General features: G+C 42.1%; 1 protein-coding gene across 4 annotated transcripts in view; it reads right to left on the bottom strand.

Annotated features, from left to right (window-relative positions):
• The window catches only part of COL11A1 (collagen type XI alpha 1 chain), a 255,976-nt gene that overhangs the window by 160,938 nt on the left and 79,197 nt on the right, over positions 1-15,841 (bottom strand). The window lies entirely within an intron of this gene.

Here is a 15,841-nt window from a genome sequence, read left to right as displayed (position 1 = left end):
TTTTTGGCCCAAAGTTGTTGAGCTTTCGCCCAGAGTTGTTGATGCCCGGACATTGTTTCCAATGGCTGACTCCTGGGAATGTCCGGAAAATTCTGCGTATGGCAACCCTAGGTTTGCTGGCCTGGCACCACCTCCTCCACTGCACCTTTCCATGTTTTGGAAGGGGAACATCTGAAGATGGGAGTCTCCTGTACCCATGAAGGCTCCTTGCCTCATTAAGAACTCTGTGTGATCAGCTTTCAGAATGAAGCAAGGAGCCTCCACCATGGCTTCTCAACTTCCGAAATTGTCCCTCCAACATGTGATGGGGACTCAATGGAAGGGGTGGGGTGGGAGTCAGTGAGCACAGATAGAGAGCCTTAGTTAACCCTGGTTAAGAAACTGGAGGGCAAATGTTTAAAATGTACTATGTCGATATCTCTTGCTTTTCATAAAATGCAATGACTATGTAAGAAAGCTTGCATTTCTAAAAAGAAAATATAGATTATTTTTCAATAATTCAGCAATTTTACTCTAATGCGCATATTGTTAATTCCCAGGCAAAAAATAAAACAGAACACTTTCCCCAGAGTTAATTATCAAGCTGCATTTTAAATAAATGCTGCATAAATAAACATTTATGTGAGGAAAACACTGGGAAGGCTCACAGATGTGTGTGTGTGCAACTGATTTAATTTTATTCAAATACAGAATGCTTTTTAAAACCATGTTGACGTCCAACAGTGAATACCCTGTCACTATTATCAAAATGGAATGCCACACTCTGAAACAGCACCACCCAATTATCCACAAAATATGTCCACAAAATTAGAAATGAACATAATTCATAAGTCATTTTTTTATTGATGTAGACCTGACGTGTGGATTGTGGATTGAGCTCACTTGCTTCACCCTTTAATCTCCACGAGTTCATCTGATTTGGGATCATCTTTTGGGGATAGCACATTAAGTTCATGAAATGTTGACAAGTCTTGGCCTCACGGTTGCACTCTGTCAATTGAGAATGTGCTTTAGGCAGAAATCAGCTTGGATGGAGATATGTGCATGCATAGAAATCTCTTGATATTTTGCATGGCTGGGATACTGTACTGTTGGGAATCTTAGGTGAGATACCCACACAATATTCTGGAGGCAGACTAGAGTGAAGACTTCTCCATTCCAGTCTGCCACTCTTGCCCTGCCCACTTCAACTGCCATGATTGGCTGGTTTTAAATAAAAGTTTTGATAGGCAATCCCACAAGCCCCCACAGCTGGTTGAAAAGGATTCCAATGACCAGCCACAAGGGGAAATGGTCTATACTGTGCCCCAAAGGGGAAAGCTGGGCTGGGCTGCAGCCAAAGTCCACCTGCAACTCAGGTGAGAGACCATTTAGCACAGAGGCACATTCCTGTGTACAGCAGCTTATTGTTTCCCTCAGGGCCCTTCAAACTCGACAAGCCTATGATTCTATGAAATCATTTGCCTGTGGAATTTCTGCCTGCTGCTTTACTGTTAAAGGCTCAGAAGCCTTGCTGATAAATTTTGGCATGCCCTGTCTTGCTAGTATATAATAAATGTTGAGCAGTTGTAGCTATAAGATGATTGTACTTATAATGAGGGTGGTAGTTGTGGCATTTGCCCTGGGGCCTAAATACTGTCACAAGCCTGCCTATAGAGTCTGAAGTCTAGCCCAAAAAGACTTGTCACCTTTTTATGGTCCCAAGGAACAGGCAGCTAAAGCTATATGGGCCCACAGATATTATAAAACTGGCCAAAACCTGCCAACCATCTACCAAGTCAAGATGTAATGAAATCAGAATCTATCAACCCTAAATAAAATCATAAGAGGAAAATGCATCTCTCCCCGCCATGCTCTTCGATGGTACTTAACAAATTATAATGCATAGGTCCGAGAGTTTCAATGTCAAATTAAAATATGCAAAGGAGACGTCTTTACACACGGCACATTTCCCTGAAGGTGATTTTTGAAAAGCACAACTCCATAAGAAATAGTTCCTCTTGTGTCGCAGCCTCTCTGAAAGCTCTATTGATAGAGAACAAATAGGTTGTGTCTGCAGAGGAATGTAACACCTCAATGTCTGTCTCCTCTGACTAGTCAGCCAAAGAGGTTCAATTGCACGCATTCATGTGCTTCTCTGGGCAAACAAACAAAAATGAATGAAAATTTGTCACTGACGAAAACTACATTGAGTACACTACAATCGTTTTATGATGGAGAAAAGCATTTAAGTGTGACAAACAGATATAGTACTTTTTATGGTTGGGGTCAGATATTCTAAATTATGCAATCAAATTGTAAAGACTTTCTACTGAAAGGCTTAGATTGCAATCGGTCCAGATTTTGACTAGTCTTGCTGGTGCCCTTCTTAAAAATGTCCCAGCTTAAAACAAAATAGAGGGCAGAGGTTTGGCCTTAGCTCCAAGCATCCCAAAGCATCACCCCTGGTGGCTGGGTTTGGCAGTAGCTGGACATTTGAACAAGGTTTGTGTTTCAGAGTAATTCCTCTGAATTTCACAGCTGCTGTAATGCAGCAGCTAAGAATGTGGATGTTGTGCATGGAAACACCTGGTTAAAATCACCTCCCTCAGCTATCTCTCAGGGTGGGTAATTGGGAGAAATAAATGTGATAATGGGTCTCTGTTTCTCTCTCTCTCTCTTCTATAGAATTGTGTTTTGTAAGGATCGTATTTTTAAAGATATTTTCTTTTTCTTTATTCTTTTTCTCTTTTGATACATTGCTTTTTAATTATCTTTTTATAGGTAAAGGTAAAGGAACCCCTGACCATTAGGTCCAGTCATGACCGACTTTGGGGTTGCGCACTCATCTCACTCTATAGGCCGAAGGAGCCGGCGTTTGTTCACAGACAGCTTCTGGGTCATGTGGCCAGCATGACTAAGCCGCTTCTGGCGAACCAGAGCAGTGCACGGAAACGCCGTTTACCTTCCCGCCGGAGTGGTAGCTATTTATCTACTTGCACTTTGACGTGCTTTCGAACTACTAGGTTGGCAGGAGCAGGGACTGAACAACAGGAGCTCACCCCGTTGTGGGGATTCGAACCACCGACCTTCTGATCGGCAAGTCCTAGGCTCTGTAGTTTAACCCACAGCACAACCCGCGTCCCCTATCTTTTTATAAATGTGCCTAAATTCTAAATTATTTGTATAGAAATACAAAGATGGCTTGTAAGACACATGGCCTGAGCTCGGAACAACTAGACCAGACCTCCTTATTTGCAGGACTTAATATGGTGGAATGGGAAAACAAAGGCTTAATAACCCTTCTTCCTAAAGTGAGGGGGAATGGCCTACTGTAGCTAAGCCTGGCAGGACAGCCCACTCTATGGTCTTAACCCCTTCCATGCATTAATTAGACTTAAGCATGTTGGTTATATGAGGCTGGATATCCCACAATTACGTTAGAAGTTGCCTTGTTTCAGGTCAAGCTGTTTGTCCAAGGCCAGTATTGTTCTCTATCTTGACTAGTTGCATTTCTTCAAGGTTCCAGACAGAGATCTATTCCATCTCTTGATTTTTTTCATGTATTTATTTTTACGGGAGATGCCAGGTATTGAACTCACAATCTTCTGCATGCTTGCAAAGCAGGCACTATACCATTGAGCTAAGTGACAGGCATTATTATTTATTTCTAGCACTCAGCCGATCAGTTACTCAGCATTTAAAATAGGACTGCACACCATTTAATAATATTTCTATTTAGTTAAAAATAATGATAGGATCAGTCTGACAGCAAAATTAGTGACTGCTCTGGACTGTGCCAATCCTGTGGCTAATTCAATTGCTAAGGGCAGGTTAGAAAAAGTTCTTCAGAGACCACAAAACAAACAGAAACATTGACTGAATCAAAAAAACTGTGCCAAGTATGCTAGATTTTTTTTAAAAAAAGGCACACAGACAGTGAGTAAATTGATATTTATGCTAAGCATTGCCAAAGGCACAGTTTGAAAAGCCCGTCATTCATGAATGAGAAACTGCAAAGGCACATATAAAAAGCAAGTATATTTAGCGGGTTGAATTGCATCATACACGATCAACTGGAAAATATTTTAGTTCTTCTAGGATGTTGCCTTTGACATTTCAACAAAATGTAAGGTCACTAAAACAAGGCTGCATTTATGGTTGCACATTCTATTCACGGAGCAGAAATATAAAGTCCTCGTGATAAAATGTGGCTGTAATTTTCCTTCCGTTTCACATTATTTTCTGAATTTGTGTAGCGGTCCTTGGTAAACACTTTTAGGAAAGAATTCAGTGGGCTGCTGAAATCTAATATCTCAGGATACTGGTGCAAAGCCATCACGGTTTAATGGATGTTCAATGTGGTCCAATGTCTAGCGCGTTGGATTTGGGTCAAAAGAAAGTGTTTGTGAACTCACTGGGCATTATTAGGAATGCCATGATTCATCAAGATTCACATTCTCATCTGTACAAAAGTAATAACTGCCGTTCACATAAGCTATTTTCAAGATCACTAATATTGGTGACAAATCTAACTTAACAACAAAACGTATGCTCAACCCTTAACAGGAGTGTTTCTGCTCAGGATTCTTGCCAACGAGGCAGCAGCAGATGATGGAGTGAGTCACCTGTGCTTTCCAAGCCTCTGTATATCTGGTTGGGAGAGCAGCAGCAGCAGAAGCAAGGTCAGTGCGGTGCAAACACACCAGTGGGAGAACTGGATTGGCTCTGCCAGTGCATTTGCACTGCATCCCCACCATTTCCCAGCCTACAGCAGAAATGAAAGCAACCAGAGAACAACTTTTCTTTTTCAATTGACTCTCAACCACCTGCGACTACAGAGCATGCTCAGTACTTACTTAGGATTTGCTCCCTTGGGTTTTTTTGTTTAACAAAATGTACTTCTGCAAAACTCAGGATTTCTCACAGCATACCTCTCTGTTGTTTCACAGGGGTCCCATTTTGTCCCCAATCCTTTCAGCATTTGCCGCTTGAGTTCACTATCTGAGAGAATAATGTTCTGATTCATCTGTGCTAGGTAAGATAGACATCCTGCACTTTGTCGATTCCGTAACATTGCTTCCTTTGCGGACGATAGTCCCATTGAAAAATATTTGGACACAAGGAAGCCAATACTAGTTCCCACTCAATTCTCACAGAAGTAGCAAAATGTATGGCCAGCATGGCAATAATCAAATGACCTTCAGAATTACATGATCCATGTGTAGGCTGCAAATTTGGGGTGTGTGTGGTATTTCTCCCATTTGAACAGGGAGTGGTAGCAAAGTTAGTTTATTTTAAAAAAACAACAACTTTTAACTTCAACTTTATGCCATCACCACCAGAGGTGGTAGCAGTGCCAACAACAGGTCCCCATTCCCAGTGGCCCAGTCACCATCTTTTTAATTCTAAAGTAACTCTAAAGTCCTCTCCTCACCCCCAAAAATCCAAATTATGTTCCTACCCAGAGAGAATCTATTAACACAGATAATATTTTTGCATGATCTTAGCCAAAAGGCTGAGAAGCCATCACTTGAGCTATATTTTCAGACGACCATCATCCCAACCCTAGAAGACAGGTCTCTTTCACCTTTAATAGCTGTGTATAAGAAGAAGAAAGAAAGCTTGTATGACAGAGTTACAGCAACACCTGTAGAAATTCTCTCTTCTACACAACTATTAAAAGTGCACATTAGGGACAAAGGGAAGGTCTAGAGTGAAGCGTCAGCAGTGAAGATCTCTTGAGCAAAAATGTAAAGGGTGTCAAGGATGAGTCAAGAGAGTTGTGGAGGGGGGGGGGATCCAAGCCATTCATCTGCAAATGTTAAGAATGAGTAAGAAGATAGTTACAGGTTATTCATGAGGCAGTTATACTTGAAGACAACTCAGGTAATCTGTTGCTCAGGCAAAGGGCTACAGCCTTAGGAGGATTTGTATGCAGCAGGGGCCAACTGCCCTCCTTTGGCATTACACTATGTTAAGAAAAATGGCTAATCCTACAGCTAAGATGGTGACACAAATCCCACAACAATCTATCAGAAGCAAGGGCCTTGGATCAAACATTCACATGCCTGACACTGGGCTCCCCTCAACACCCTCTGATTCCACTTTGAGCTGCCTGCTGCTTTGTGATTCTGTATAGCAGAATTCAGCAGACAATAACTGCTTCCTAGCCCAGGGAACCGGAGCCACATTTGTTTCTGATTTGATGTCAAAGTTCTTTTTTTTTATGTCCATGTATTTTATATTTTATGGGGTGTGTGTTTTATTTAAAAAATAGTTCTCTGCACCACCCGGATAAGGTTTTGTTAATGGGTGGTCTACAAATGTTGTCAATAACTAACAAGCCCTGGGATCTTCCCTGCTTTCCTTTTCCTTTTTTTGTTAATGCAAGATGGACTGAAATTATACTGGGGTGGGGTGGGGAGTACAGGCGAAAGAGAAGCCCCAAGAGAAAGCTTATAGGTCATCAACATGTTAATTCTCCTTCACATTTCTGAAGTAATGCAGATTATTTCACACCTTGCAAAAGCAATTGCCATAGCAAATTAATTAATTAATTTATTATTATTATTATTATTATTATTATTATTATTATTATTATTATCTCAACTAGGGATGCTTGAGGAATTTGTCCTGATCAGCTTCTCTTTGCCTCATAGAGCTACAATTCCCATAATTCCATGGAAAGAAGGACTGACGGTTAACCACTCCGAGAATTGTAGCTCTATAAAGGGAATGGGACTCTCCTAAGAACTCTCAAATTAATTAAGCAAATTAAAGTTTAAGCAAATTAAACTTCCCAAGATTTTTGGGGAGAAGCCATGACTGTTTGAAGTGGTATGATTCTGTTTTAACTTTATAGTGCAGATAGGGTTTCAGAACAAACTCGTGGAAATATGGATATGGCTAACTTAGGTCCACTTATTACTGTGAGTAGAAATTGTTTGAAAGCAATCCATTGGCTTTATGTTATAGCTTATGTCATAATGCTTTTGTAATTTTTAAATTCTTTGTATACTATTCTGAAACTGATTCCTCAATGACAGGCAGTTTGCTTTTAAGAGAGAGAGAAAGTGTGCGTGCGCACACAAAAGGCAGTTTTTGTTTGCATTTCCGAACTCTGAGACCTCTACTGAGACTTTTCTGGGGATTACTTTGAAATCTGCCCAGGCGGGCAGCTTTACTCTTCCCATTCCTTCTCATCCTGTACATCTTTAAATAAACAGGCTGTTTTTGTTTTTCTTCTTTGATAACGAGACTATGCACTCTGTGGTTTCCCAGCTCCAAATGAAAGAGAACTGATGCAGCCAAACTGTCCCACTGTTTAAGGAAGGGTAGAGGAACAGCAGGAGCACATTCCAAGGCTCAAGTAGCTCCATGGTTGATCACTGCTTGCAGCTACCTTCTGAAATGTCACACACATATTCCGAGGTTCAGCAGATGAGATGGCATATTTAGCTGTAAGTGGGAGGACACACATGCTGGAATTCATAAGACAGATGAATGAATGAATGCTGTCTACAGTGGAAAATCTTGGGGTTTCAAATTTCAATGGTGCCCTGTGCGACCACCAAATTCGATGCTCCTTGCCTCGCGTCTTCCATTCTACATAACAGTTGTGGCGCCTCCAATGCTCTGCTCCCGGTGTGACCAAACCAGTTGTGCTCCCCTGAATCTGCCTCTGTTGCCCATAGAAAACTAGATGTCAAAGGAACCTGTTCTAGCCTAGCCTTACTCCAACTAGTCCAACTTTTAGTTGTCTATGTGCAGGGATTTTGTTGCTACGTTGAGCTTGTTTGCAGAGGGGAACATTCAACCATAGAAATTCAGGTGGAGTCTGGAATGAAGTTTGCCACCTCATCTGTGTTTGTGACAACTGGGCCCAAAACTGTTTCCCAGGTTGATAGAAATATGAAAGAGATAGGACCATATTCATTATTCATGATAAAATTAGTATTCATTTGATTGATCTGATTTCTTTCCCACTCCAGCCTGTGGGCTCAGAGCTGTTTACAGCAAGGTTGTTTCTTCTTTCCCATATTTACTGCAGGTGTGAGTTAACAATACATTTAGAACATTTATATTTTTTATCTTAATTCAGTATTTATTATGCTATATTAATTAACAAATATTCTAAATTAACTCACACCTACACTAAAGATTAATTTACACTGTGACTTTCATTACAAAGTTCCCTTGGAAGACATTTTTACTTGCACTTAGCGGGAAGGTAGGAAATAATAAATGTGCTTTCCTTTCACTGGCTCGCTATGTTCAGTTAAAACAAATTGCATTTCTAAGCAGGTACTGCAGGCAAGGTTGAACTGAAAACAGGGATGGCCAGTGTGATGATATAGCCTACAGCTCCCATCATCTCTTACGGTTGACCACACAGGCTGCGGCTCTTGGGAGATGGGGTCCACAACTTTTGGAGAACACTATGGTGCTATCTTTGAATAAAAAGACGCGGGAAGCTTCCTTATACTGAATCAGACCCTTGGTCCACCTAGCTCAGCATTGTCTACACTGATGGCAGTGGCTCTCCAGCACTTCAGACTGTGTCCATGACTGGTGCATTCAGAAATGTTGGGAGCCATGGAAACTTGCATTTCCCTTGGTCCCAACATCCTTGGACACATTCATGGGTAGCTCAGTTGATTAGAGCATGGTGCTGTTAGCACCAAAGTTGCAGGCTCAATCACCATAAGGGACAGCTGCATATTCCTGCATTGCAGGGGGTTGGACTAGAATCACTAAATGGTCCTCATGGTCCCTTTCCAACTCTATGTCTATGATTCTAGACGAGCTTTAGCCTTTTTCTTTTGCCAGGAATGGATCCTTCCCTGCTTTCTCAGTGGCAGTGTAGTGTGCCAAAAAAACCCCATCCATAGCAAGTCTTTGGTATCAAGGTCTGACACACAGAAATGTTGTCGCTAAGCACCAAGGCTTGAAGACACATCAGGCTCAGTCTGGATACAAGTGGCAGACTGCCCCAAACTGGGTTTGAAATCCTGGACAGGAATTGTAGGGAAGTTTTACAATGCTTCCCACGTAACTCCCAATAATACAGTTGAAGGGGAGGGAACTGTCCCAGTTCCAGCTGCAGAAACAATTTGCATAAACCCTCCATGCGATTTCCTTTTCTAACATGACATCAGAACGGTGGAAACGTATTTCCTCTCTTGTCACTTTTTGGGGGGGAACATCTGAAGTTACAATAAGGCTACGTATGTGTTCCTAGTAGGGCTCCAGTCCTGATGAGTATTGCACATGGATGGGTGTTTTGATATAAACTTCAGGACGAAGAAAACCTGGCATTCTTTGATGAAACACGATATTTCCATTGTGACCTCATGCTTTCTTTACCAGAGAGAAAAGCACATTTATATGACACAACCTGATCAACATGCAGTCCCAATGGAAAGGACTGGTTTCTTCATTAAATCCTCATTTTGGGAGCACCACTTCATAACTTCAAAAGAAACTAAACTGTAGGGAATATGCCAAGTGAAAAAAGTATCCTCTCTCGCTTTGAAAGTGCATTATTTTCTGGGTTTGCAAGAGGGAAAATATTCTGAATTCTCAATTCGACTTTGCTTTTGCAAAGGTTTCTTATAAGAAACATGCTTAAGACAGAACACAATCTAACATAAGGTTTTTTTTAAAGGTTGTGGATTTGCTAAACAATTCAAAATGGGTTTTATATACTAGTCTCTGTGTGGTAGGATTGCCATATATAAAAAGAGGACAGCTTGCGCCACTGCTAGTCTGAGCCAGGGAAAGAGGTGTGGCACAGACAACAAACCCAGACATTTCCTTTAAAATGTAAAAATCTGCCCAGATGAGTATGTTGGCCCCCCAAAACAGGACATGTCAGGGTTTTCCCTGATGTATGGCAACTCTAAGATGTGACAGCATGTGAGGGAGGGGAGAGTTGTCTTGCAGCATGCAATTAGTGTAATTTCTTTTTTGGGGGGGTTATGTCTGAACATCCACACAGAGTGCTTGCTCCTTACATTATGGTTATGGTGGAGAGAAAGCACGACAACAAACACAAGCTTAATTTGAGGGTGATAATAAGGCTGCCTGTACCTGGACTCTAAGATCAAGATCAGAGGTCCTCCTGGCTGTGCGACAAGCTGCAGATATCCCTCTAGGAACAACTAGAAAAAGGGTCTTTTCTGTGATGCCATTCATACTCTGGAATGACCTCGTCACCACACACCCCAGAAATAGGACATGTACTGACCTGGATACAATATCAGTGCATGCCTAAAGGCTATCTTGTTCACCGTGGCCTTTGCTGGATGTTGATGATGTAGAATTTTAAGTGATTTTCCCGATTGCTTCATTCAACTTGAGTTTAATTTCATTTGCATATTTTGCATTGCACTTTATGATATTACTGTCCAACACTGTGCAATGCCCACATAACTGCCAGTATTCAAGCATATTAATAAATAAACGATAAAGCATGTTCTAAGTTAATTGTTGCATGCTTCTGTTTTCTGCCATTTTCTATGGTGGGGGAATGGTCACATATTAGGGATACTTGAGGTATCCAATCTTTGCAAATTCCAGTGCTAACCGACCTGATCCAAACATGTCAGAGTAATTTGGAGATTGCAGTGCTGCTATCCACCAGATTTCACACTTCTATGAGTGTTGTGGCATAGTTCTTGGCTCAAAAAGTATCAAAATCCATGCAGAAATGCATATTTTGATAGAAAATACATTTTTGCATACATATCGGAATGCAATTTTTAGTGCAGTTTTGAAACAACAATAATAATGACAGATTAATATGGAAATGGGTCAGGAGAGACTTATGAGCAAAGATGTGCAGAAGTTACACGGACTTCAACAAGACTGAACCACCCATCACCCTAGGTGGAGAAACAGCTGCTATTTCTGTCTATGGCAGCCTTTTCCAAACTGGTGCCCTCCACATGATTGGACTACAACTCGTATCAGACCCTGCCAGCATCAGGAATGATCAGGGATGATAGGAGTTGTAGTCCAAAACATCTGGCCAGCACCAGCTTGGGGAATGTGAAGATACATGAGTAACAGCAAAGGGCAACATGCGCCTGTGGTATATCCCTGTCACTCGAATTACATACCAGCAATTTTACAGACTTCTTATAATGTTATGGTTTGACCATATTTGGAAAGAAAAGTTGCAAATAGCAGATGCTACTGAATTTTGGAAATGTCTGGAATTAGCAATAGATTTGGGTTCTGACTGAATCATGACTGGACTGCCCCGGAAGACATATTTATGAATAAAGTCATCCAGCATGCAAAGTCCTAGATAAGGCAGACTTTTGTAAGACCAAACGAAAATTAGATCAAAACTGATGGGATTCACCTATTCGTATTTGCCACAGACTTTAGGCAAGTTTCTGAAAGAGGGGCCCTTTCAGCCGATTGCCTCCATGCTATTCCAGGTGGCACAACTCTGAGGCAAAATCCTTATCACGTTAAATAATTTGAGGCAAAGCTGCATTGAAGAGGTCAGTTCTCAAGGACTGTACCAAAATCAATGGTTACTGGAATATTTATGAGTTTCATTACTCTAATTGCCCCTGGGAAACACACTAAAATGCTTTCCTAACTAGAAAGTTTATTATCTCTACAGATTTCAGCCCTGCAGGTACAGCTAAATCCTGCATGCCAGACATGAAAACGGTGCCTCATACAATCTGTGTCTCAAAGGAAGCATAGATTTAGCAAGTCAGCAAGTCTTTGGAGGGGGGGAGCAAATTAGCATCGTAAAAAATAAAAATAAAATGATGCACAGAGTTCCTCAAGAGAGTACGGCTAGGCTTCGCTTGGATCTTCTCTTCTCAAAAGTATTTCATTTAAAAGCATCTCTTTTATTTCTTTTGCATAATCCTTGCAGTTGGGATCCGGCCAAAACAAATGCAGCAGAGCTCCCATTTGGGAGCAATTTCTCCATCTCCAGTCAGGCTGTGAGATTTATGAGGCTGTGGGATACCGTTCCAAGCAAAGAACTGAAGGGCCTTTGCTATGAGGCCTTTTCGAAGCAGACTGGACTGCTCACGAGAATATATTCTACGGGGAACAATCCAACTTTGAGTAGGCCAGGAGGGGACATGACTAAATAGGTCTCTCTCCCCCCTCCCCACATCTCCAGCTTCTGAGATGTGATTCGTCTGGACACAGTTCAGCACATTTGAGTTTACAGTACAGAGGGAATATTTACAAAAGTCGATGTTGAGATTTCCCCCTCAATAGGCTTCTGAGGGAGAGAGAGGCTCACAGTCATTCAAAAGATTATTATTATGAGGAGCAGGAGTAGGATTCCTTTTAACCTGGAAAAGTATGGTGTGCTGCACGGCTGCCATACTATAAATGAGATAAAGAGGGCAGGACGGTGCGTTCCTCATTCTGTGCGCCAAATCTTACTTCAGCACAGGTGATGAAGCAGAGTTCTCACTACACCCTAGAACAGCAAGCTGGCTTGGGGGCTGCAGGACAGATCACACGGCACAAAATTTCTTGCCACATTTTTGCCCCTCAGAATTTGCCACCTGAGGCAGATACCTCAGTCTGTCTCATGGAAAGGCCGGTCCTGCTACTAATCTGTTCACCAATATGATAGCTAAAAATAAATAAAATGCCTGCTAGTTGCACACCCCTCTTGCATCCTGCCCTTACTGAGGTCTGAAGGCACAGTCAGACCCTCCAAGTGCCCGGATTTTCCAGGGACAGTCCTGGAATTACAGAAGCCATCCCGGTTTCTGATTTGATCCCAGAATGTCCCGGTTTTCCTTTCTCCTCCCCTCCTCGTCTCAGAGAACACTTAAAAATGGCACCAAATGAAGGCATACAAAGCCCTTCCTATAATTTTGCAGGAAAAGGCAACCAATCCAGTTTAAATTCTTTCACTACAATGTGTTAGCAGCCAGCCATTTTTTAAGGAAACATGTGGTGTGTTTATTCTTTTATTTTAAAGGGATCCTTACACTGTCTACTCAGAAGTAAGTCCCACTGTATTCAATATAAAATAAAATAAAATAAAAACATAGCAATGGTTATCCTGAATTCCTTGTCAAACCAGAATTTCTCTGGTTTATGCAGTGATGTTTGAAATGTACAGAGATCTGCGCCAGATTTTTGGCAGCTTAATGAGGCATAGACCTAATTCTCAGTGTGACAGCCTGTCATTAGCAAGGATTTTTCTATACTCACTTTTTTCTTGTTTATTAATAGTCAAATAATAATTTTGTCAATTAATACCACTCAATACTTCCTCAATTGGTATTACACAAAGCCTTCAGATCACGTCAATCAGATTCACACGTCACATAGGTGTACAGAAGAACAAGTGACCATGCTTATAATTTTCGTGCATCAGCTGTAAGGTGAAAAGCGAAGACTCATCAATCTAGTGAGATTCATAAGCCTCAGGTGATTCTAGAGCTCATTAATGTGCCCGTAAGGGGACCATCAATCCCACTCTGTGCATTAATGCAGAAGTAAATATTTGGCTTGTGGGCTCTAGGACTCTTAGTATATTAGCCCCTTAGTATACCATCTCAGTTATCCACTATAATGGCTCGTATGGGGAATGGCCATAGCTTAGTGGTTGTGCCTATTCTTTGCTTGTAGAAGATCCCAGCTGCAATCCTGACAACTCTAGTTCAGACTTGGGAAAACTCCTGTCTGAAAGCTCCAGAAAATGGCTAACAGAACTGAGCTACATGGACCAACAGTCTGGCTTTCTATGAGGCAGCAAGTGGTCCTCTTTCTCATTTCCTCCCTCATCCTTCATCTGTAAAGACCCTTCTCCATCACAAACTTCTTCCTTGCCTTTCACCTTCTTTCCACACTATGAGGACCTCATGGTCTTCTAGCACTTGAACACTGACCAAGCCAAAAGATAGCCAGGGCCAACTCCTTCAGATGTGGGCTTTTTTCCTTTTTGATGAAGATTGCCCCAATGAAAGTCTCAGCCAATGGGTTTTCCGGTGCATTCTCAGTCACTACCATAGTCATCATATAGAAAGCCATCACTCGGATGCAGACTGTACCAATTGCTGTGTGTGCACAGCTCAGTAAACTCAGCTGGTGAGTGCCAACAGGGCTGCAGCCAAAACAAGGCTACTAATAAACAAGACAGAGACACCTGCTTGCCTAGGGAAAGTTCAAGGTGTGCAAGAATAATATATATATATAATACAACCATAATAACCCAAAACAATCTAAAGAAGAATGAGCATGCTCACCAGCCACAGAATGATGGGATGGGTGAAAACTTCAGGCAGAGGATGGAATGGACAGAAGCATTCACACCACAACATTGCATTACAGATGCTAATTGTCTTTTACTAAAGTATTTACTCTGTTTGTGGTATGGGTTTTTTGCTTTCTTTTGCAATTCTCCAAGCCCAGGGCCACGTCTTGGGAAGATCAGAACTGCACATTTGAGCTGCAAAATTTGACCCCTGTGGTTGTGTACAAGACCAGAGCAAGGCTGAAGCATTGCTGCATGAGTAGGTGCGGCAGCCCACAGCTCAAAGTGGGATGTTTCCATGCCTACCAAGCAGTGGCGGTAGCAATGCGTCTGTTTGAAGAAGTGAGAAAATGCTAAGGGACATTTGGGGGGAAGTCAGAATGCCTTGAATCAGGCATTCACTGCCCCATGGCAAAATCCAAAAGCAGAGCACTGCTCTCTTGCTTGGCTGAGAGATGCATTCTACAATAAAGCTGGTATATACAAGGCTGCATATACAGGGGTAGGGGGAGAGAAATCCTATTCTTGCTGGTGACTGCTGGGCCCTCCTATATATTCACAAGACATGAAACTCAAGTTCTGTTGCGGTTCTGAACCTGTGGGTCCCCAGATGTTGTTGGACTACAACTCCCATCATCCCTGAGCTCTGGCCTTGCTAGCTAGGAGTGATGGGAGCATAGCTTTCAACTTTCAGATTTGAAAAGAAGGGATCAGCAGCCTCAAAAATAAGGGATCAGCAGCCTCACCTGTCCCGGGGACAGTCTATGGGATATCTAACAATCTGGGATAGCAGCGGGAAACAGCGCTGGAATAAGGGAATTGCCCACCAAAAAAAGGGAAGGTTGACAGCTATGGATGGGAGTTGTAGTTCAACAACATCTGGGGACCCACAGGTTGAGAAAGGCTGATTTAGGGGAAAGCAAACCTCTCATGCTTCATGTGGCAGGTAGATATTAAACAGAGCATGCTTTTTGAGATATGGAACTACAATTACGTGAATATTCTGTCGGTTGGACACACTCACCCCCATCTGTGAAAGGCATGGGACAAAGTCTGTACAAATTTTACGCAAGTGCAGCATAAAGCCCGATCTACGTACAGCATACTGGCCCCAGAAAATCCTGTTGGCAGGCCTGTTGGCACTGATACAGGTCTAATCGCTGCCCCAGCTACAGGCTGGCATGGCTATCTGCCTGCAACCCCCACCCCACCCTTCTACTCCAGCTTACATGCATGGCAGGGCTGCGAATGAAGTAAATGCCCTACTGTTTCTTAAAGCCCTGTAAGGCTGGGGAGGAGGAAAGTATTTGGACTCTTTGTTAGCCCTTCCAAGCCACCACAAATTTCTGTCCAAGCAATCTGTGGCCGTTTGTGTAAATGAAGTAATCCAGCGCCTGGCAAGCTCTTGCTCCCAGTTCTTCAAAATGCACCATGGAAATTACGGAGGTTTCATGGATAATAATAATAATAATAACTTTTTATTTATATCCCACCCTCCCCAGCCGAAGCGGGGCTCAGGGCGGCTAACAAGAATAAAATAATACAACATTCTAAAATCATTTCATTATAAAATAAATTCAAATCAAATTAATGGCA

The sequence above is a fragment of the Podarcis raffonei genome, chromosome 6, assembly GCF_027172205.1.
Source record: "Podarcis raffonei isolate rPodRaf1 chromosome 6, rPodRaf1.pri, whole genome shotgun sequence".
NCBI lineage: Eukaryota > Metazoa > Chordata > Lepidosauria > Squamata > Lacertidae > Podarcis > Podarcis raffonei.
Note: the sequence above shows the minus strand (reverse complement) of the source record. Positions and strands in the feature narration are given on the sequence as shown.